Here is a 24246-nt window from a genome sequence, read left to right as displayed (position 1 = left end):
AGATGACAGAATGCGTTACTCGTGGATGCTGCTGTGAGAGAGTTTAGTGTGTGAGGAATCCAAGAGTACTTCTATATTATGGACTGATTTCACCAGTTGTGGGTCTGTACCTTTAATCAAAGCACTGTGGCTGCTAACTCTTCAAAATGTTTTCCTCTGCCCAGCATCAGCTCTGTTTTGCTCAGGTTCAGCTTCAGCCAATTGTTTTCATTCATGAGATGATCTTGTTGAAGCACTGAGCCGTCTTGGTGGTAAGTCAGCACCTACCTTTCCCTCAAAAAAACTTAATAGATTGAGTTTCTTAAGTCTCGCACTACAAGGCCTATTGAGATTTCAAATAATTTTTCTTATACTTTTGATGCTTTCCAGTTTTTTAAATATAGTTTTTGAACTAAGAACACCAGAACTGGACAGTTTTCCATTAATGTTTTCACTAATGCCATATACAGAGGTAATACCACCTCCCTACATCTACTTGATATTCTCTTGCTTATGCATCCAAGGTTCGTGTTCATCATCTTAGCAACCACTTTGCACTTGGAGCTCATGTTCACCTGATTATTTACCATTGCCACTAAGGTATGTCTACACAGCAGCTGGGAGGGTGCTTTCCAGCATGGGTAGACAGATGTGCTAGCTCAAGCAGATCTAGCATACTAAAAATAGCAGTGTGGCTGCAGTGGCATGGATGGCAGGGGGTCAGGCAGGGTTGTAGTTGGGAGTAGCCTGAGCTGCTGCGGCTACCGTGGTATTTTTAGTGTGCTAGCTCAAGCAGAGCTAGCGCATCTGCCTGCCCATACTGGGAAGCACCCTCCCAACTTCTGTGGTGACATACCCTAAGTCCTTTTCAGTGTCACTTCATTCCACAATACAGTCCCCCATCTTGTAAGTGTGACCTATACTTTTTATTTCTAGAGATATGACCTTGCATTTGGCTGTATTAAAACCTATGTTCAAATAAGCCCACCTGAACAAGAGATCTAGATTAATCTGTATAACTGACCTTTCCCTATCATTATTTACTGATCCAGCAATTTGTGTGTCCTCTGCAAATTTTACCACTATTGATTTTTATATTTTCTTCTAGGTCATTGATAAAGATATTAAATAGCATTTGGTCAAGAATATATCCCGGCAGGATCCCACAACTAACAATAAAAGAAACAAAAGAGGGGAAATGGGAAGTTGGGATTGCTAAAGGGCATAGCTAAGATAGTTTGGGTATCTCGGTTGAATTTCCATACCTTCAGATATTTGGATTTCTGGTAAATTTAACCATAACTCTGAATCTTCTGGCTTTGACTTTTTAATACAGTAGTTTGTTTTTTTCCCTTTTGCTAACTGCAGCATTCTTCTAAGGAATTTTATTCATATTACTCATGTGTGCTATCAACCTTACCTTCACCTTTACAAAAAAAAATTTGTTTAGTAAAATATAGTATTTAAAGTCTAAATAATAAATTCATACTTCAGACTGTCTATTGTGGATCAAATGGTTACTTATCTTGCAGATTTTTCTAAAATCAAAGTAATATATTTCAACATATACCACTTTTTTGCTCTTTAACAATGAGGAATATGGAAACTTTTTTCACTTCAGGTCTGTTTTTTTAAGTAGCACAAAACTCTCTTATTACTTAAGCCGTTCAAACTTGTTCTGCTGCTATAAGGTGTGCAGACAGGTTTTTCTCCCCAACAGGATAACTGTAACATTATTGCTTACATTAGTGCTCTCTTTGCTTGATTTCAAATAGAGTGCTGAATTCTACAATGTGGTGCTCCTATTATTATTAATTTACCAGTGCTCATCACCATAGTATTATTTGAATGCTTCATAAATATTAGAAAGTTAAAGCTCACAATATCTATGTGATGTAAGGAAGTGTTATCCTCAGTATAAAGGTGGGCAAACTGAGGCACATAGTGGTTGAGTGACTTGCTTAGGGGAACCCCAGAAGTTTGTGCACAGATGCTAATAACTGAATCTTAACCCCAAAGTCATCTTTCGGTCAGTATTCTGTGCTTTTACAGATGTCTTGCAGGTTCATACCTCAAATGAATTTTTTACTCCATTATTGAATGCCGATATTTTACTTTGACCCTACCTCTCCTTTTTTTGAAAATTTGAAACTAATTATAATAGCAACAAGTTGCATATTTTCCTGTATAAGTAGAAACAAATGTTCATGGATCCTTATCTGAAGCTGTATAAAGAGAAGAATGTCAACTTGTTTGTCTCCATTGTGTCACTCTTAAACGTCCTTCAGATTTGTCTAATAGCTTTGGAAAAAAAATCCTATGACCCAATTTCCTTTCCCTCCCTGCTTTTTCTGCTGGCTTCCAACTTGAGATATCACCCTTTCTGTAGTTTTTGGAAGGACTGATGAAGCCAGTGACTCCATCTCCCGTCACTGGAAGCTTTCTTGAAGTCCAATGAACTTCACAGTCAATCCCACAAACCAGCTGAGTTTAAGAAGCACATCTTGTCTCAGTGATGTCCTTTAGCCGTTAGTTTTAAAACATCTAAAAGGTGCTTGGAATTTGTCTGTCATGTGATATGTAACTCATTCATGTGTCGTCCCTTGGATGGACCATGCCACCTAGAAAACTTACTGTTACATCAAGTTACAATACAGAAGGTGCTGCAGAACCTTAAGTGTTGTCTGCTTTATCTCCATGGTAATTCACAAATGCACATTCCGTGTATCAGTTACTCAGAGGGACTAACTGGTTTTGAGTTTTGGTCTGAGGGTGGGAACCAGATTGAGACGGTATTTGTTTCTGTGACTTCCTGGCATGGTATTAGGGAATTAAAGGGATAAGATGAGATATTCTGAATACCCTAATAAAGGTTGGAGTTTTGAACTACACCTCACTATTCTAAGACTACTTGAAAGACTAAAGCTGGCAAACATTTGTACTTTCTCCAGACTGAACTGGCTTCCAGGGGTCATCTATAGAGTCGTCTGAGTTTCAGCAAGAGGCTTTGGTAAGACCTATTATGGAAATAGGTTTAGATAAGAGATGGGTTAGTTGACAGTGGGGAGTGAATTCAGGCCTTGGCACAAGAATTGCAAGCTCTGATTACTTGAATTAAGACATACAAATATAAGAACGGCTATACTGGGTCAGATCAAAGGTCCATCTAGCGCAATATTACATTAGAGCAAGTGATTTGTTTTTGGTGAAGGAGTTATATTTTAAGTATTTTGTTTGTATTTTCAGTATGTTTCCTTGTGGTATAATGTGTTCTTCCCCTCCTTGTTTGTAGGTCCCTCTTCTCTTGTATTTGCTTATATTGTATCTCTTCTGTTGAGTTAAAATAATATTATTTTTCATAAAGAGCAACCTGAAGGAATAGCTATTTAAGGTAGAAGAGAAACTTTCTCCTGTGTCCTTTGAAACATGTCACTGTTACAGCATAAAGGAATCAGGGAACCCACTGCTTTGCCCAGAGAAACAAGGGAGGGAAACAGTATTTAAAAAAAAAAAAAAAAAGGCCAGTCCCTGAGAGTATTGCTTCCAAATGAAAGTGGTTAATGTTTTTTTAATGGGTTCAGCTAATGTGGCCATGGCTGGGTATCTGGTAATAAAAAAGCCAACAAGGCCGTTAATGTGACTGGTGAGTTCTGCCAGAGTATATAGTCTTTTGAATGATAAGGTAATATGGTGAAACATGAATGAGGGGAAGGTCTGCTTTTTGCTCAGGATGAAGGTAGAGGAACCTTTCATTTGTAGTGTAATTCTTAGAGCAGGAATTCTGGGAGTCAGAGTGTATGGATCTTCTTCCCAGGTAGGCTAATGACGTTGGGCAAGTCGCTTAACTTGTCTCTGTCTTATTTTCCACTTCTGTAAAATAAATGTAATACTTACCTCAGAAGGACATGATGAAGCTAAATTAATGTTTACAAGCCATTTTGTGGTCTTCTCTTGAAAGGTGTCTTACATGTACAAAGAGTATTCTTACTGTAAATACGAAATGTATTTAGTATTTATTTTTTAAATAAAAACCATACTGGGATGTATGAGATTTGTGGAGTTGGGAAAACCATGGCACATTATTTAAAGGATTGCTAAAAAAAAATTGGAAGCAGAGGGCAGTGTGAAAAGAGGATGAAATTAGAAATATTTTCTGATTGAACACTGGGCACCTAATAAGGTGGGGAAAAAATTGTCAGTTTTTGTTAGAGATGAGTGAATTGTTTCAGAACAACTTATCTTATTGCCTCCTTTTTTTTTTTTTTAAAGCCCATCTTATAGCTTTTCTGAGTGTGGTAAAAGGGAACAGAATGTTCACCAATATAGAAGAATACATCATAGAGGAAGCTGCTGCTCACACTTTTTATTTGAAGAAAATGTAACAAACCAGGAACTGCTATACTGTAGGTCCTTTTTCATAAATAGGAAATACATGAAACCACAAGACGCAGTATCAGAGCAATGCTAAGTGTCTGGCTGGAACCCAAAAACAAATTCAGCATTAAAAGGGACAGCAACATGAGTTAAAAAGGATGCTATGTAATATAATAATGATCTGGTTGCCAAATTGTGGATTGACTCTCTGTTAAACTTGCTGCCCGGATCTGAACCCCGTGAGATTGAAACACTGGTCTGAATAAGAACGTGAATTGATTGGATGCTCAGTAACTTTGATAGTCCAGGAATCTTACTAGAACAAGTAAGCACTCTTTTTGGATATAGGAACGATCACCTGCTCCCCCTCTAATGATCCAGAGGTGTTCCTGATTGGCAAATGTTTGCTCTTTTGACCTGTTATCTGTGTTAACTAGTAAAAGTCAGACAAAGTACTGCTGCCTAGGCTTGCCATAGCTGACTTAAATAGATTAAAAATCCCAGAAAAGATTTTATGGCTGCTAACTCTGATAGCAATAAATTCAGGCTACACTTAAGGTTTTCAACAGTAAGGGCTTATCTACACTTAAAATGCTACCGCAGTGCAGAATTCTTTGGAAGAATTTTTCTGGTGACCTAGCACTGTCTATACTGGGGGTTGGCTTGGCGTTTGTAGTGTAGACATACTTTATGGCAGTAGTTCTCTACCTGTGGTCTGTGAATCCTGGGGGTCTGTAGACGATATCTAATGGGTCTGTGAAAGACACTGACGGAACAGAATTTAACTATATATACAGACAGTAGATTTCCAAAGGGGTCTGCACCGCCATTTGAAAATTTTGAGGGGCCCACAAATGAGAAAAGGTTGAGAACCAGTGCTCTGTGTTGGTCTATACTGGAAACTTACACTGGAATAGGTGCATCTCTCAGGCATGTGAAAATCTATACCCCTGAGAGATGAAGCTATGCTGACCTAACCCCTGGTGTAGACAGTGCTAGGTTGATGGAAGAAGTCCATGCTCCTAGGGGAACCCCTCCTGTCTTGCTAGTGCTGGCTATAAAATAGAAAAAGCGAGTGATTTTTTTTTCTTTGCTGAATCTTCCTGTTTTTAGTACATGATGTAAATAATTGTCTTTTCTTCTTTAAATCTTGTCCACACACCCACATGGAAAAGGGCATCCGCACAAAGAGCAGACATATTGTTTTTCAGTGGGTTAAAAGGAATGAGGTGAATCTTGCATCAATCCAAGTGTCTTTCTGTAAAAGGCATGTTCAAGTATAAGAGGTATCTTAAAAGGAAAATGAAGTGTTGAGCACTCAGTGAAAAATTGATGATTGAGAGAGGTATCTGCATGTGAAGTAAATACAATTTGATAAGTGAAAAATTAAGAGCAATATGCCATCTTATGAATATCCACCTGTTTTGAAATTAGTCTTCTATGCTGATTTGTAATAAATGATAGCTATAACCACTTCTTGCCTGCTGTTTTGTGAACTGCATATATTTGAACGGGCCATGATTTCAAGATGGAGAAATGGGGAGTGAATGCCACTAGGCTAGAAAAGAGTGAAAAGGTTATATTTTTGTTTACAGTACTTTTGATTTAGAAGTTTATCTTAAATAGGACTGAGTCTGTGCATTCTGACTGAAAGAAAAATTGATGGACAATTGTCTGAAGATAGTTGTTGTTCTCTTCTCAACCCATACCCTGATATAATCTTGCTTTTCAATATCCCTTTTAATTTTGGTTTCTAATGAGCACATTTCAGTAAGAAAATGTTCTCTGGGTGGGTGGAGGGAGTTAAGTTCCTTTTATGATGAGAAGACGCAGATAGCACACATGCTATGTGCATTCTCACTGATTTGGGGCTATGTGGAATCAGGCTAACAGAAGATGCTTAACTCTATTATTAATGCCAGTGTTTACATTTTCATCCCAAATAAGTAGAAATAAAGTTTTTGTTAGTTATAGTTAACGTGCAGTGTTAGAAAAAAAGTTAGTATGAGTTAGAATGAACGTACTGTATCTTCCTGACTAAGAACTTAATACTGGCTTTGTGTGGTGAGCGTACCAGGACCTTCATGGTCCCCCGATGGAAGCCCCACAATCCTACAACACCGTGACCCAGGAAAGGCAGACAAGGCAGGTATTCCCCTCTCGCCAAAGGCGCTTTAGCGATAACCAGTTTGTTTCGGTTGCATTTGCTTAAGCTGCGTGAGAGAGGACTTGAGAACTTTAACCCTAAGATAAGGGGTGAAGACAAAGGGGTCAGGTGGGAAGAGGCCCACGGAAGTAGCAGCAATGAATTGAAGTGAGCGACAGGGTCCCTGGATTGGAACCTGGAGAAGTGGGCAGGCCCAGGTTCCCCCACTGGTGAAATGGTGTAAATCCCAAGAAGGAGACAAGGTTTGTTTGGAAGCTCAAGCAAAGGGCTGAATTTAAAGGGCCCAGAGCTGGGCTGAAGACTCTGGGAAGGGCAGATACAGCTTTGTTAGATTTTTGTTAACCCAGAAGGTGTTCATTTGGATTGTGTGACCCAGCAATGGGCTTGAGCCACTGAAGATTTTCCAAGTGAGGCTGATGATCTCCAGGGGGCATGCAGCAGCAGGAGGGAGGCACTTAAGAGGTGACTGTCTCCTGTTTACACTCTGCCACTGACTCGCTGGGACAGTTAGAGTTCCAAATTCCACCTCATGGAACTCAGAGGGGTTACGTGCCTGTGTAATCAGTGCCTAGTTTGGCTGGCTGTGTGAACTTGTGGGACATAACCTCCTCAGTCTGCCTATCTATCTGTAAAATTCACAGTCCTTCTCTAAAGATTCCATCTGTGTAGGGTTCTCATGTGTAGGGTTGGTTCTTACCAGGAGACTGGTGTAACTCCTATAGCTTGTCATGATTTTTGACCGTTGAGGGCAACAGTAGTAGCATGTGTTCCACCCTCTGCATGGTATTAAATCTGCCTGCAGAGCACTGCAATCACTTTTATCTTGACCACAGTTGGTAAAGGAGTCTATCCTTTGGCCATTGCTGCAACCTCTTCACCAGATCCCAATGGTGCTTCATTGACTATTCTGTTCATAACCGTACCTTGCCTTCCAGTCAGGTCCAGTCAGTTGCTAATTGTTTATAGTCTTTGCCTCAGGTACTCTGGCACATTTCTGCAGTGCTAATGAGTTGAATGGTCACGTGGGAGATCTGGATTTTGTTTTTGGTCTGGCCTGGAAGTACTGTGAAAACCCAGAAAGCTGTTCCAAAATGGGGAATTCAGAGGTCTACTCAGATTCACTGAGCTGGAAAGATGTTGCTGTGCTGTGATACTGCATTGGTGGGGACTGTACAGTGACAGAAAATGGAATTCTCTTGCTCTGACATACCAAGAAAGGCAAAGGACCACACAGTGTTAGTTAAAGGGGAGGGGGAAAAAAGTTTCCATTAAGTGACATTCTGTAAATTCCCCCATCTTCGAGGCACAGCATCTATGGAATAGAGAATGAGGATCCGATGCCTTGTTTCCCCAATTCCATGTTGTTCCTAACTTTTTTCCCCCTTTTCCATAATTACTCGCAGGAATTTGATCCCAGTTATCAATAGTCAGTTTCTATTTTTTGCAGGAATGATGGTGTTCAGTCTCTGAATTCCTTCAGAAGAGAAACAAGTTAATGATTGTTTCCTGTCTGCCATTACACTATGTATGCAGTGTTGTTGTAGCATTGTCAGTCCTATTATATTAGATAGACAAGATGGGTACGGTAATATCTTTTATTGGACCGACTTCTGTTAGTGGGAGAGAAGTTTTCAAGCTTACATTGAAGAAGAGCTTGGTGTAAACTCAAAAGCTTGTCTCTCCCACCAACAGAAGTTGGTCCAGTAAAAGTTATTAGCTCACCCACCTTGCCATTACACTGTTATATTTGCCTAGTAGCCAGAGGGAGCCATATACGCCCTTAATTGAATAAGCATCTGTATAAGAAATTAAAAGGATCTCCTGACTAGACAGGCCAGGAATACATTACAAAATTATGTCGACCTAAGTTATGTTGGCATACATCTGCCGCAGTTATTACATCTTTTGTGCATGTGCACACTTGGCTCCTTGTGTTAGCAGTGCATGCCCTCACCAGGAGTGCTTGTATCAGTGCAGAGTGCAGTGCATGATGGATAGGTATCCCACTGTGCAGCTTGCCACTGTGCAGCACAGGGTGTTTTGGGAAGCTTTTGCAATGCCTGACAGAGCCTGTACAAGTCGCACAGGGGTGACTGGGAGCAAGGGGGCAACTTCCTATAATACAGCATTCTCCATGCCATAATTTCATCTGCATCCCATAATATTTTGCACCATCTTTTCAAAACTCTCACAAACCTGCATGTCTGCCATCTCTGACAGAAGCATGGAGCCTGCACAGGTCTGCACTATTTTCATGAGCGTTTCAAGCACAGGACACAGGATCCTTTAGTATTTGTGGAGCCGCTGGGAACATGACAATTCCTTGGAGGCTAGATTGTTGTGGGACATAGAAATAATTCAAGGTTGTTGGTGACGTTCATGGAGCAACTGGAGATGGTGGAATGTGGATTCGGAGCCTGAGAAACAAGCACCGACTGGTGGGATCGCATTGCGATGCAGGTTAGCAGAACGAGCAGTGGTAGCAGAACTTTCAGATACACAAGGCCACATTTTTAGATCTGTGTGCTGAACTCTCCCCTGCTCTCCAGCACAGGAACATCAAAATGAGAGCGTCGCTGACAGTTGAAAAGCAAGTGATGATTGCACTGTGGAAAGTTGCAATGCCAGATTACCTGAGAGTCAGGAAATCCACCGCAGGGGCCACTGTCATGCAAGTGTGCAGGGCCATTAATCGCCTCCCGCTAAGCAGGACTGTGACTCTGGGCAATGTTTAGGACATAGTGGATGGTTTTGCAGCAATAGGCTTCCCAAATTGCAGTGGGGCGGTAGATAGCATGCATATCCCCACCAGACCACATTGCCACAGAGTACATCATCAGTACTTTCCTATGGTAATGAAAGCACTGATGGATCACTGGGGATACTTTACTGACATTAATGTGGGCAGTCAGGGAATGTGCATGACACATGCACCTTTAAGAACACATGACTGTTCAGAAAGCTGCAAGCAGGGACTTTCTTTCCTGACTGGCAGATTACCATTGGTAATGTTGAAACTCCAATAATGATCCTGGGAGACCCAGCCTATCTCTTGTTCCCGTGGCTCCTAAAGCTGTATGTTGGCCACCTTGACAGCACCAAGGAATGCTTCAACTGCAGGCTCAGCTGGTGCAGAATGACAGTTGAATGTGCCTTTGGTCGTTTGAAGGATCACTGGCGTTGTTTACTTACAAGATTGGACCTCAGTGAGAAAAATAGCCCAATGGTCATAGCTGTCTGCTGTGTCCTGCATAGTATCTGTGAAGCAAAGGGGGGAAAGTTTCCACTGGGGTGGAGGGCAGAGGTGGAGTGGCTGTCTGCTGAATTTGAACAGACAGATAAAAGGGCTTTTAGAAGAGTTATGTGGCTCAGGGAGACTTTGAAAGAACATTTTAATAGTGAGCCAGAGTATGTATATTGCTGTAATGTGCTCTATGTGGCCTTGCTTTTTGCAGCTTGGTATAAATCTTGTAGTGATTGCTCTGTATGTAGGAATGTCCATACTCCTATATTGTCTGTGAAGGATGTTACGGGGTCTGTGACAAAGTGAAGTAACAGGAAATTGGTGAGTGTCAGACCTGCTTAGCACCAGACAGCATATGTGAACTAATAAAGATGAAGTTTGTACCCCCCCTCCCAAAAAAAGTATTCTGTAACATGAACCAGACAATTAAAAAAAAATAAAATTAAAACTTAATAAATTAATGGAACAGACCTTATGAAGGGGAAAGAACAGTCATTTCCATTTCAGGTACATGTACACCGACCGTGGCTTTCATGGGTCAGTGTATGTGGAGCTGTGATTGTCTGTACTGTCCCCCTCGCCCCAAATGGAGTGGTACGGCTAGTGCACCGACCCCTGATACCACGTGGAATGTTGAAGGGGGGTATTGGGATATTGAGTTCTTTATGGGCTGCGGAGGGAGATGAACACGGGATTTTTGAACCTGCAGGTCTACCAGAGTCTTCAGCATCTCTCTTTGCTGTCTGAGAAGCACAAACATCTCCCGCTGCACATCCCTCTCCTTTTCCTGCACCTTTCTCCCGCCACACTCTTTCTCCATGCTGTCTGCAGTGGTGATACTCCAGGCCCTGGTCTCATTCTCTCATACAGCAATGGCTTGTAGTTTCTCCTGGAACACATCATCCCGAGTCCTCTTCTTTCTCCTCCTTATCTGGCTCAGGCATTTGGCAGGTGTGGAGGGGGAGAGCCTGAAGGCCACAATGGCAGCAGTAGCAGATACAATAGAGGTACCATTGTATTCACAATGGAAATAGAAACTTAAGATACTGACCTCACTCCCCTTGCTGCCCAGAAGTTGTAAGCACTACCGTCTCACTTCTCTTTGGGATTGATAGAGCACAGTGCCAGTCACAGCACCAGCCATGGTGAGTGTGGCCCTCGGGAGGGTTGGGAAAATGAGGGGGGAATAGCTTGCTGCCATAATTATAGTTGTGTAGGGCAATGGAACTGAAGACTGGCACTGTTTTCCACAGGCAGTGGTGATTTCAGCTGGTATCTCAGTCCTCAGGGTAACAGGCAGAGAGACCACAGCTGCTGCTGGCATCTCGATGCCACCCGGGCCAATATTCTGCTAGCTTGTGTACTGCAACGGGGCCTTCTGAAGTAATTGCTGAGTGGCGTGGGAAAGTCCTACCGCAGTGAAAGAAGTAAGGCAGTCCTCCCCAGAAACCTTAGGCAGAGGATTGCAGACTACATCCATGAAAGTTTCATAGAGATCTCTACGGAGGATTCATAGGACATCCTGGTGCACATAAACAAACTGTTCCACGTGGTCCCTCTGCCTAGCTCTACAGGAGAATGAAAAACAAATAGCAACTCTGCCTCTTGTGGTTGTTCCACTACCTCTTCCAGCACAAGTTTAAAAAAAAATCAAAAAAATCGACAGATGTGTCCTGCTACTTTGGGGGTGCCATCCCTGTAATTTCAAAGCAAACTGCATACTTACCAGAGGTTCCTTCCCCTGCATCGGGCTTGCTGGTGCTCGATTATCGGGACTGGCTGGACTGTGGTGGAGTCAAAAATGTCCTGGGTCAGTGCGGCACTGGATCTCCTGGTCGCCTGTCCCCTATACTCCTTCTCTTCCTTGTCCACCATCTCCTCCTCCTCGCTGTTCATGGCAGGGGCCTGTGACTTGGGCTCCTTAGAAGTATCCAGAGTGCTCTTGGGGGTGGGGTCGGGGTTGGGATCTCTAGCGAGGATGGCTTACAGCTCTTTGTAAAAGTTACAGGTCTGCATCTTTCCACCAGATTGATTGTTGGCCTCCCTTGCCTTCTGGTATGCCTGCCGCAGCTCCGTGGCTTTCATGTGGCACTGCTGCTGGCCCCTGTTGTAACCCTTCTGCATCCCCTGAGTAACTGCTTGTAGATGTCCGTGCTTCTTTGTCTGGATCAGAGCTGTGTCCCCACAGGCCCAAGAGATCCAATACCTCCTGTGTACTCCAGGAAGGAGCATGTCTGTAGCGTGTAGCTGACATGGTCAACTGGGCAATTATATACAACACTGGAGAACTGCTATGTGTGCTTGCCAAGCTGGGCAAAAGGAAATTCAAAAATTTGCTGGGATTTAAAGGGGAGAAGCGGCTTCCTCTCTACCTGACCCCTGGGCAGCGGAGTTCCCAATGGTGACAGAGAGATCAGTATGGGACAGCTCATAGAGGCCAGTAACAGTTGGCGTAATTAATGCAGCGTCTACACTATCACTGCACCGAACTTAACTACATCGACCATGACATAGTGCTGCTCTTGGAGGTAGTTTTAAGTCAGTGGGATGCAGATTTAAATGAAGACACATCCACAGCTAGTTAGACATAAACTGCCTTGCATTGACCTAACTGTGTAATGTAGACCAGGCCTTAGATTTTGTAACATCTTTGTCACTTTTTTTTTCCACTTACCTAACGCTGTCATTTTCTTTCTTAAGAGACCCCAGTTTGAAACTTTGGGTCATTTGAAGTCCAAACCACAACAGCTTCTACAGTTAATGGTAGGTTGTTGCAGAAAAAAGAAAATTCTAATTTTAGCTGGCAATGGTGAGGTTTCTACCATGCTGTCACAAGTGTGCTAGTTTTTTAAATGTAGCTTGAAAAGAGCAGAGTTGGTTTGTTCACTTTATTTGATAGGATTGTGGTTTTTGCCCTTCATCTGGTCTTTGTTTAAATAAAAAAAACCCACAATTTTTTAGATGTAGGTTATTTAATACTTACTGGCATTCTCTTAGATGCCTGTGAAAGGACTGAATGCTTACCCCATCCTCAGCAGAGCACAGAGACCCCTGAGTTAGTGTTCAAACTCGCACCCTTTTTGGAGTTTGTCTTCATGGGTAAAACTTAGCCTAAGATTCCTCAGTGAGGTTAGCTGTTCTGAGTTTCTCTTCACGGTCACCGCTATTCTACTTCTCACTTTCTAGACTTGCTCCTATCTCCCTTTTAGCCCAGGTGGCATTAACAAGTGCCCAATGAGTTAGCAGAACTCCAACTGTTCTGTGCAGGGTTCTAATGCCTGCTAACAGAGTGGATCAATGAAAGAGTCCTGTCACCCTGTTAAAATACTGCTGCTCTGAGTAGCATTTCCTATATAATATATGGAGATATACCTCTCTCATAGAGCTGGAAGGGACCTTGAACAGTCATTGAGTCCAGTCCCCTGCCTTCACTAGCAGGACCAAGTACCGATTTTGCCCCAGATCCCTAAATGGCCCCCTCAAGGATTGAACTTACAACCTTGGGTTTAGCAGGCCGATGCTCAAACCACCGAGCTATCCCTCCTTGCTTCCTTTGCCTTTCCCTCTTTTGCTACTGAAGAACTGCTCAGAGATGCCTCTGAGATCTCTTGGGATACTTGTCCAATCAGCAGGAGTCAAATATATCATCTTCTCTGAGCTGTTTCTCTTAGTCAAGTGAAGACAAGCCCAGTCTATATTATAGCCTTGTTTGTATACCCGTGTGCCATTTGCAGACTTGCTTCCATTTTATCCAGTAGGGTTGTTGTGTGCAGGTGAATTGAGGAGAAGAGAGAAAGGAAGATAGAATAAAGAACTCTGCCAACTCTTGAAATTTTTACAGTACCTGGTTGTTACTTAGGTTGAGAACCACTGATCTAATTTAAGCTGTTTACCATTGTGGGCCACCTGTGCAGCTCTCTGTATGTTATGTGAGGCCGCATCCACACAATATATATACTACCTGTATGGCCCTCAGGATGTCGCATGGGCTGCAGCTGTGTGCTGATTGTACTGCAGGTTGAGAACCACTGAATTAGATAGCTCTTTGGAGCAGGGACTAAGTCTTTTAATTATATAGGTGTAGTTCCTGGTGGTGAGAGGAGGAGCTTATTCCTGATTGGGAGCCTCTTGGCACTACTGCAGTACAAATAATAAGTTAATGATTACAACAATCAAATGAAATAATTGCTCTGTATGACTCTTTACTTTTCATATAAAGATACTCTGGAGTGGCCATAATCCTGAAATGAATCCTGAAATGGGAAAGAACATATGATTTCTATTAAGAAAGCACAAATGGATAACTTCTTGGATTTTCTAATATCTAATGTGATAATTTGGATTTTCTAATAACTAATGTGATAATTTGCTTGAGAGGCACTTATCTCCACGGGATTGATTTGTTCTTCTTTGAGTGCTTGCTCATGTCAATTCCATTCTAGATGTGTGCTGCCCACGTGCATGGTTGTCAGAGATTTCTGCCTTAGCGGTGTATGTAGGGTTGGCTGTGGTGCCCCCTTGAGTGCCTCACTCATGAATCAGTATATTAGGTGCCAGGGACCTTACGCCCTCTCAGTTCCTTCTTACTGCTCATGACGGTGGGTTGGAGTGCCTTGTCTTGCAGATCGAGAGAGCAATAGCGGTTCTTTACAGCCTTTTGTTCTTAACTGTACATGGTTTGTAAGTAGTTAGCCTTTAGTAGAGTTAGATTAGAGTACTTAGAGTCCCGGCTGGGACTTCATCCCCCAGTGGGGCCTGCCCTGCTCTTCCGGCTTCGTCATGCTCAACATGCAGCGGGCCGATGTCTATCCGTGATCCCCATGATAGTTGTCTCAAGTGCCTGGGGGATTTGTAGAAACTTCTGTCCTTGAACGCAGAAAGAGCAGGATATCCACTTGAGGGTCCTCCTCATGGAGGCTCCACTGTAGACCCCACGCTGAGTACTTCCACTTCAGTGTGGAGCGCACTGCTGGCATTGGGCTCCACCCGGCACTATTCCCCTTTGCCAGTGCTGAAGAAGCAGCAAAAGAAGAGGAGGCCCTCAGCACCAAAGAACAGGGGGACTTCGGGCAAAGGACCTGTGTCGGGCCTTGCGCCCGCTTTGGAGCTTCACAGGGGTACCGCAGAGGTCAGACCCTCCCCCCAGTCCGGCCAAGGATCCACCCCGGGAAGTAGCAGAGGTCCCCACCTCTCCCAGGGCCATCAGTGCCCGAGGTATTCCCGGTGGCCAAAGACCAAAGGAGCCGATCTGCACTGCAGGCGCCGTACCAGGTAGCGGTGCCAGGGTCTTAGCCGAGTCCGAAGGGCAAGCAGTTTGTGATGCAGCCTCAGAGGATGGCGGAGCACCCCCAGTTGCTGGACCATAGGCACAAATCCCTATCTCTGCGACCTCTGACCCCGGCACTGTATCCTGGCTCTCTAGCTAGAAGACCCAGGTCCTCGACACACTCTCCACCTATTAGGCATGGGACTCCGGAGTTGAGGCATCAGTCTCTGTATTGCTGTCATGGGTGAGCTTCTGGCCGCAGGTCCCCTAGGCCTCAGTCGCCCTCCCTCTGGCGGTCTCCTAGACATCGGTCCCTGCCCAGGAGGGGCTGTTCACCATCACGGCACCAGTCCTGGTCCCCCGGTATCCTTCCTCCAGCAGTCGTCATTACTCACCCCTCGCCTCGCCGGTTGCTGATCAGAGTTGCTGATCAGGCCTTGACAGCTCCACTGTGGTCGCTGGAAGAACAGTGGTCTGAGTCAGACTGAGAGTTCAGTCCTTCACCTCGAAGCGGGGATTCACCACCAACATGGGAGACCAGTGCAGCACCCACCACTGTTACTTCGCAACAAGGGTAATGGCCTTCCCAGTGGCCGTACTGGAATCCGTGGGGTATACCTGGGATGCTGGTCCCCTACTTCCACCAGCCCTCCCTGGCAGCCTCGGATAAACTGGCCTTGGCACCGCAGTCAGAGCATAGTGCCAAATCCACTGTGGGGGCAGCACAATGATCCCCGGTGCCTAGGAGCCCCTCCCCGCACAAGGAATGGGAACAAGCTCTTCCACAGGCGATGCAGTCATCGTCGTCATCCACGGATGAGGAGGTGGCCGGGCCGTCACATCCAAGCAGTCCCCTGGACAACATTAAGGAGCACCAGGCCCTCCTTAAAAGGGTGGCTGAGAACCTGAACTTACCAACAGAATAGGTCATGGAGGATGCCGATGACCTTTTCAATGTTACTTCAGCCACCTCCCCTGCCTAGGTCGCGTTGCTCATTCACCCAGAGGTCCTCAGCATTGTCAGGTTACTGTGACAAACCCCTAGTCTATTCCACTGACTTCCAAGAAAGCAGAAAAGAAATACTATGTCCCTATGAAAAGTTTTGAATACCTGTACAGTCTCCCCCCAGCAGCATACCTGGTTCTGTCTGCGGTGAACAAAAGGGGGACACAGTGCTATGTTAGGGGACCCCAAAAAATAAGGATGCCAAGAGACTTTATTTATTTGGCAGAAAGGTTTATATGATGGCCAGTCTTCAATTTAGGGTGTCGAACCACCAGGCCCTGTTGGGCAGGTATAATTTCAACCTGTGGGACTCGCTGAATAAGTTCAAGGAGGTGCTCCTGCAGGATCATGCCCAGGAGTTCACTGTGCTGGTGGATGATGGCATGGGGATGGCCAGGGGAGTACTGAAAATGGCCTGGGATGCTACTGACTTGGCAGCCAGGGTGGTCGCATCTGTGGTGGCCATGAGATGCAGCTCCTGGTTGCAGTCCTCTGGGTTGTCCCAAGAGATGCAGGCCACTATCCAGGACCTCCCGTTTGAGGGAATGGAGCTCTTCTCCGAGCTCACAGACGCGAGGCTGCACCGCCTTAAAGATTTGCGTGCCACCCTCTGCTCCTTAGGCCTTCACACCCCTCAGCAGGCCAGGAAGCTGTTCCACCCTCCACCGCTGCCTCCTCTGCACTCTAGGTCCTGGGGAACTCCTAGATCGTGTTCCTACAGGAGAAAGGACAAGGGGCCTAAACAGAAGTATACTTCATCTTCCTGCTTGGGTGTACAACCTGACCTTCCCAGAAACCAGGGAGGCGAGAAGCAGTTGTTTTGAGGGTGCACCCGAGGACGGTGCCCCAGTCAGTCTGCTGGATCCATCCCTCTTTTTCCTTAACCGCCTCCACCCTTTCCGGTTGGCCTGGTCCTGTATCACCTCAGACCACTGGGTGCTTGACATGAATTTGTCCGGTTATACCCTGCAGTTTGTAGCCAGATCTCCCTCCCACCCCCTTTCCAGGTCCCTCTTCAGGGACCCTTCCTCATGAGCAATTGCTGATCCAGGAGGTTGAAAACCTCCTGTGCCTGGGGGCAGTGGAGGAGGTCCTTCAGGACATGTCAGGGAAAAGAGTCTACTACCGTTATTTCCTAATCCCAAAAGCAAAAGGAGGGCATAGACCCATCCCGGACCTGCATCATCTCAACAAGTCTCTCAAGGAGTTGAAATTAGGCATGGTCTTCCTGGCCTCCATCATCCGCTCCTTGGATCTGGGAGACTGGTATGCCACCCTCAATTTAAAGGACGCATACTTCCATATTCCTGGGGCACTGGCGTTTCCTCCGTTTCATGTTGGGCCATCAGCATTTCCAGTTCACGGGGATGCACTATGGTTCCTCCTTGGCCCAGGGAGTGTTCACGAAGTGGCCACTTTCCTGAGACATTAAGGAGTCCAAATTTGCCCATACCTCGAGTACTGGTTGATAAAGGTCTTGTCCTGAGATCAGGGGCAGAGGCATCTCCATCTGGTCTGTTCCACCTGTCGTGACCTAGGGTTGGTAATAAATGAGAAAAAGTCAACTGTAACCCCAGTGCAGCGCATAGAATTTATCAGGGTGGTCCTTGACTCCACTTGGGCCAGGGCCTTCCTCCCCGAGACCCCGTTCCAGGCCATGGTAGAGCTCATCTCATCTCTGAGAGCCCACCCATTCACCACGGCTCACATGTGCCTGAGATTGGTGGGTTACGTGGCGGCATGCACTTATGTGGTCAGGCACGCGGGCTCCACCTCAGGCCCCTGCAGGTGTGGCTGGCGGGCTTCCAACTGGCATAGCCTGGACTGGGTGGTCAGGATTCCCGACGGTGTTTTATCATCGCTCACATGGTGGCAGGATCCCACATCGGTGCTGGAAGAGGTCCCCTTCGCGACTCCATCCCCATCAGTGACACTCGTCTCAGGCTCTCCACCCCAGGTCCGTGGCATCTATCTGGGCACTCTCAGCACGCAAGGTCGTTGGTCCAGACGCATATCAACGTCAGGGTGCTCAGAGCAGTTTGCCTGGCCTGCCAAGCTTTCCTGCCTCAATTGCAGGGCATGGTGGTGCCGGTCCTGACGGACAATATGGTAACTATCTTCTGTATTAACAAGCAGGGCAGAGCCAGGTTGTCTGTCCTCTGCCAGGAGTCCCTCCGGCTCTGGGACTTCTATCTGCAGCATGATTGTAGCCGCTCACCTCCCTGGGGCCAAGAAGGCCTGGGTAGCTCACCTCAGCAGGACCTTCTTGTCTTGCCACAAGTGGTCCCTCCTTCCGGACATGGTCAGCTTCATCTTCCAGAGGTGGGGGACTACCTGGGTAGACCTGTTCATGTCCAGGCAGAACAGGAAATGCCATGTTTTCTGTTCAATGCAGGGTATGGACAGAGGATCCCTGTTGGATGTCTGTCTTCTCCTGGGGTCAGGGGGCTCTGATGTACGCCTTCCCTCTGGTGCTGTTACTCTTCAGGGTCCTCTTGAATATCAAGAGGGACAGGGTGGGGTGATCCTCATAGCGCCGGCTTGGCTGCACCAGCACTGTTCAGAACATTGCTGGACCTCTCGGTGGCCGCTCTGTTACAGATACTGCTCTGGCTGGACCTGCTAGCCCAGAACTATGGCAGTCTTCTTCATCCAAACCTGCAGGCACTGCACCTGACGGCTTGGCTGCTACATGGTTAAATGAGCAGGAGCAGCAGTACTCAGCTGATGTCCAACAGGTCCTGTTGGGCAGAAGGAAACCCCCCCCAGAGCAACCTATCAGGCCAAATGGAAACGGTTCACTTGCTGGATCTCAGATAGAGGCATTCGGCCCGAGCGAGCCTCAATGCAATTGATCCTGGACTACCTTCTGCATCTCAAACTCCAAGGCCTGTCCCTTTCACCCATCAAGGTCCACTTGGCCTTCCATCTGCTGCTCACGGGTAGGTCGGCTTTTGCCCAGAGCCTCGAGAGCCTCTACCTCCACGTCAAGGACCCCGTCCCCCCGTGGGACCTGAATCTGTTGCTGTCACGGCTCATGGATCCCCCCCTTCAAGCTTTTGGCTTCCTGCTCTCCCCTCCTTCTGTCCTGGAAGGTGGCATTCCTGGTTGCAGTGACTTCTGCTTGCCAGGTCTCGGAGATTAGGGCACTCAACTCAGAACTACCCTATTCAGTCTTCTACAAGGACGAGGTCCATATCAGACCACACCTGCCCAAGGTGCTCTCCCAGTGTCTGGCTCATATGAAATTTTCTTATCTTTTCCCCAAAGTCGCATAAGTCGGAGGAGGAGCATAGGCTACATTCCCTAGATGTCAGGTGGGCATTAGCTTTCTACGTTGAGAGGACCAAGCCGTTCTGTGAGTTGATGCAATTGTTCGTCGCAGTGGCTAACAGGACGAAAGGCTGGCCAGTGTCTGTGCAAAGAATTTCTTTGTGGATCACTGCCTGCATTCGCTGCCGCTATGACCAGGTGAAGGTGTCATCCCGGCAATGTGACCGACCACTCGACCAGGGTGCAGTCCTCTTCGGCAGCCTTTCTGGCCCAAGAGCCTATTTGTGACATCTGCAGGGCGGTCACCTGGTCATCCGTCCATACGTTCATGTCCTGCTACACGCTGACCCAGCAGGCCCCGGCCGATGCTGGCTTTGGTAGGGCTGTATTACAAGCCGTCAGACTGTGAACTCTGAGCTCACCTCCAAGGATACTGCTTTTGAGTCATCTAGAATGGAATTGATATAAGCAAGGACTCTAAGGCTACGTCTTCACTACCCGCCGTATCGGCGGGTAGCGATCGATTTTTCAGGGATCGATATATCGCGTCTCATCTAGACGCGATATATCGATCCCCGAACGCGCTCCTATCGATTCCGGAACTCCACCACCGCGAACGGCGGTGGCGGAGTCGACATGGAGAGCCCCGGACATCGATCCCGCGCCGTGAGGACGGGTAAGTGATCGATATAAGATACTTCGACTTCAGCTACGTTATTCACGTAGCTGAAGTTGCGTATCTTATATCGATTTTCCCCCTTAGTGTAGACCAGCCCTAAGAAGAAAAAACAGTTACGCCTTTTGTAACTGTCATTCTTTGAGATGTGTTGCTCATGTCCATTCCATTACCCACCCTCCTGCCCCTCTGTCGGAGTTACAGGCAAGAAGAAACTGAGAGGGCATAGGGTTGGTGACGCCTAATATACTGATACATGAGCGCAGCACTCAAGGGGGCGCTGCAGCCCACCCTACGGATACCGCTAAGGCAAAGGTCTCCGATTGTGCACGTGGGCACGCACACACCTATAATGGAATGGGCACGAACAACACATCTCAAAGTACAACAGTTACAAAAGGTGAGTAACCGTTTTTTTAATTAACTTTGGGCTATCTGCAGGTTAAATGGTCCATATAAATAGGAGAACAATGGGGAATGCATCGGTAGTGTTTGTATTGCAGGAGAGTTGACTCATGTAAATCAAGAGCTGCAGGGCTGCCATTTTACCCTAGTTCTGGCATAAGTGCAAGCTTCTAGTTGTGAATCTCTCTTGCTCTGCTTTAGTACACAGTTCTTAACCTCAGGAATAAGTTTGTAGAGTGGATACTCTGTAATAATAATTATAATACTTTTGCTTCTGTAAAGCCCCTTTCATCGGAGGGTGAAAATGTAAGTTACACAACACCGCTATAACCAGTGTCATTGAGCCAGTTTGTGACACTGGTGTTTCCCTCATGGCCCATCGGTGTCAGCAGAATTTAAGCTTCCATTTAAAAGTAAATTAAGTTACTAACCCTAAACATTGCAAATATCTCTGCTGAAGAGGATCCAGTGTAAGTGCCAAGTCTGCAGACAGACGGAATGAAATAATAACTTTCAGGGGCAAATGATAACTCTTGTTAGATAGCAAGGTGAAAACACAGTGGAATCTCTCTGGTTCCTTGTATGGGAGGACTTTGGATGGAGGAGTTAGGCAGGGGCATCATTTGCTGTGGGTTGACCCTGCCCCCTGACCTTAGTTTGCCTCCCACTCCTGACTTTTCATATGTCTATATGCACCATTGTCCTCTCTCCCCCCTCTACCCCCTGAATTTTTCTGAAATGACACCCCCTGGAGTTAGGTGTGGCTGGGGCAAGGCAGAGTATTGGCTTGTAGATCCACCACTGCTGCTACTAGGATCCATAGGGCTAAGCCCCACAAATAAAGGGGGGTTATACCATCCCAGGTTTTTGCTGCATTGCTGTGGAGCAAGCTGTAGAAGCACAGTTCTGCACTTTTGTGATGTTGGAACATGGGAATTGTCATACGAGAACAGACCAGCAGAGCACGAGTATCCCGTTGCTGGCAGTTTGTTGTACCAGAGGCTTTAAAGTGCAATTAACCTTATGGTGGGCAGTTATGGAGTGAAATGCCCATAGGGGACGTTCCAAACCTAGTCAGTTAGTGTTTCCGTGTGTGTGTGTGTGTGTACCCACACCGACCTAATGAAACTGTGGATATTTTCATTAGCTACATATATGACTAATCCTTTTCTGTATCTTACTAAGCTCAATGATAGCTTGTGGCAGGCAGTACTATTGAGTTTAAAAAAAAGTATTTCTTATTATCTATTTTAAATTTTTTTACCATTCAACTTAATTGAATATTCCCTTGTTTTTGATCAGGAGGGTGGATACATAGGAGCACCTGATTGTCTAAACCATTCTTTATTTTAAATTCCTCTACCGTGCCTTTTGTTGTCTCTATAAACTAACAATCCCAAACTTTTCAGTCTCTCTCCGTATGAAAGTCATTTCATGTCTCTAATAACTATCTGCCTCAGAACGCCTTCTGACATGAAGAATTGTTCTGTGTAGCTTGAAAGCTTGTACCTTCCACCCCAGCAGAAGTTGGTCCTATAAAAGATATTACCTCACCTACCTTGTCCCATAATATGACAGAGACCAACACAGCTGCAACAACACTTTGAACCCTCTTCTACTTCTGCTGTATTCCTTTTGAGATAGTGACCAGAACTGAACACAATATTCAAATTGAGGGCGTACCAATGATTTTATGTAATTCTATTATAACATTTTCAGTATTATTTTTAATCTCATTCCTTATATAGCCTAACATTTTATGCACTATTTTTCCTCCTTAAGCAATAACACTGCACTTTTAACAGCAGTTTTCATTTAGTAGTTTACACTGATGCCCAGGCCTTCTTTCTGAGTTGTTACATTTAGTTTAGAACTCAGCAATACATATGAGTAGTTCAGATTATTCCTTTCAGTTTCAATATGTGTTACTTGTAACACTGGTCTACAATTTTTGAGAAGTCATCTGCTTCAGAGATAAAATGTGCTATTTATTATGTATTTTGATGTGCTGAATTCAAATATGACAATTAAAACCACTGATTGGCTACTGTTTAAGTTATTTAAGTTTTTACATTTTGTCTATGTATATTGTGTAGATAGAGTTTTAATCATAAATTGTAAACCTAGGTCTTTTCATGTGTTTATGGTTGCTTTACATGATGATATTTCACCTGTCCTGTTTATGTAACGCTTTAAAAACCAGCAAAAGGGTTATCTAACTAAAATTTATTATGAAACAAAAGGCAAAAAACTATTATGTACATAGTTTAGTCCTATTCAGTGTCTACTCAGCGTTTCTTGGCTTGTCTCTTGTATTCATTAAATGGAGCATCTCTTGTCACTGTCCAGCAATAGTCTGCAAGCATTGATGGGCTCCATTTGCCCTGATAGCGTTTCTCCATTGTTGCAATGTCCTGGGGAAATCGCTCGCCGTGCTCGTCGCTCACTGCTCCACAGTTCGGTGGAAAAATATCTAGATGAGAGTGCAAAAAATGTCTCTTTAGTGACATGTTGCAACCAAGGCTTTTGTATGCCTTGAGGAGGTTTTCCACCAACAACCTGTAGTTGTCTGTCTTGTTGTTTCCGAGAAAATTTATTGCCACTAACTGGAAGGCTTTCCAAGCCGTCTTTTCCTTGCCACGCGGTGCATGGTCAAATGTATCATCTCGAAGAAGTTCACGAATCTGAGGACCAACAAAGACACCTTCCTTTATCTTAGTTTCACTTAACCTTGGAAATTTTCCACGGAGGTACTTGAAAGCTGCTTGTGTTTTGTCAATGGCCTTGACAAAGTTCTTCATCAAACCCAGCTTGATGTGTAAGGGTGGTAACAAAATCTTCCTTGATTCAATAAGTGGTGGATGCTGAACACTTTTCCTCCCAGGCTCCAATGACTGTCGGAGTGGCCAATCTTTCTTGATGTAGTGGGAATCTCTTGCACGACTATCCCATTCGCAGAGAAAACAGCAGTACTTTGTGTATCCAGTCTGCAGACCAAGCAAGAGAGCAAAAACCTTCAAATCGCCACAAAGCTGCCACTGATGTTGGTCATAGTTTATGCACCTCAAAAGTTGTTTCATGTTATCATAGGTTTCCTTCATATGGACTGCATGACCAACTGGAATTGATGGCAAAACATTGCCATTATGCAGTAAAACAGCTTTAAGACTCTGATGAATCAATGAACAGTCTCCACTCATCTGGATCGTGAACGATGTTGAGGGCTGCCATCATCGATGTTGTTGCAGGCTACAAGATCACTTTCCATGAAGAAGAATGGGACAAGATCCTTTTGACGGTCACAGAACATGGAAACCCTAACGTCACCTGCCAGGAGATTCCACTGCTGTAGTCTGGAGCCCAACAGCTCTGCCTTACTCTTGGGTAGTTCCAAATCCCTGACAAGGTCATTCAGTTCACCTTGTGTTCTGAGGTGTGGTTCAGAGGAGGAGGATGGGAGAAAATGTGGGTCCTGTGACATTGATGGTTCAGGACCAGAAGTTTCATCCTCTTCCTCGTCTGACTCAAGTGAGAATGATTCTGGTGCATCAGGAACCGGCAGTCCTTCTCCGTGGGGTACTGGGCGTATAGCTGATGGAATGTTTGGATAATGCACAGTCCACTTTTTCTTCTTTGACACACCTTTCCCAATTGGAGGCACCATGCAAAAGTAACAATTGCTGGTATGATCTGTTGGCTCTCTCCAAATCATTGGCACTGCAAAAGGCACAGATTTCCTTTTCCTGTTCAACCACTGGCGAAGATTTGTTGCACAAGTGTTGCAGCATATGTGTGGGGCCCACCTCTTGTCCTGATCTCCAATTTTGCAGCCAAAATAAAGGTGATAGGCTTTCTT

General features: G+C 45.3%; 1 protein-coding gene across 8 annotated transcripts in view; it reads left to right on the top strand.

Annotated features, from left to right (window-relative positions):
- The window catches only part of TRERF1 (transcriptional regulating factor 1), a 140693-nt gene that overhangs the window by 48976 nt on the left and 67471 nt on the right, over positions 1-24246 (top strand). For 2 of the 8 annotated variants that reach the window (XM_045008428.1, XM_045008432.1), the window contains one exon: positions 2931-2989. The exons of the other annotated variants lie outside the window; for them this stretch is intronic. The gene's annotated coding sequence lies outside the window, so the exon portion shown is untranslated. The remainder of the gene's footprint in view (positions 1-2930; positions 2990-24246) is intronic. 8 annotated transcript variants of the gene reach the window in all.

This window comes from Mauremys mutica, chromosome 3 (genome assembly GCF_020497125.1).
Source record: "Mauremys mutica isolate MM-2020 ecotype Southern chromosome 3, ASM2049712v1, whole genome shotgun sequence".
Taxonomy (NCBI): Eukaryota; Metazoa; Chordata; order Testudines; family Geoemydidae; genus Mauremys; species Mauremys mutica.
Note: the sequence above shows the minus strand (reverse complement) of the source record. Positions and strands in the feature narration are given on the sequence as shown.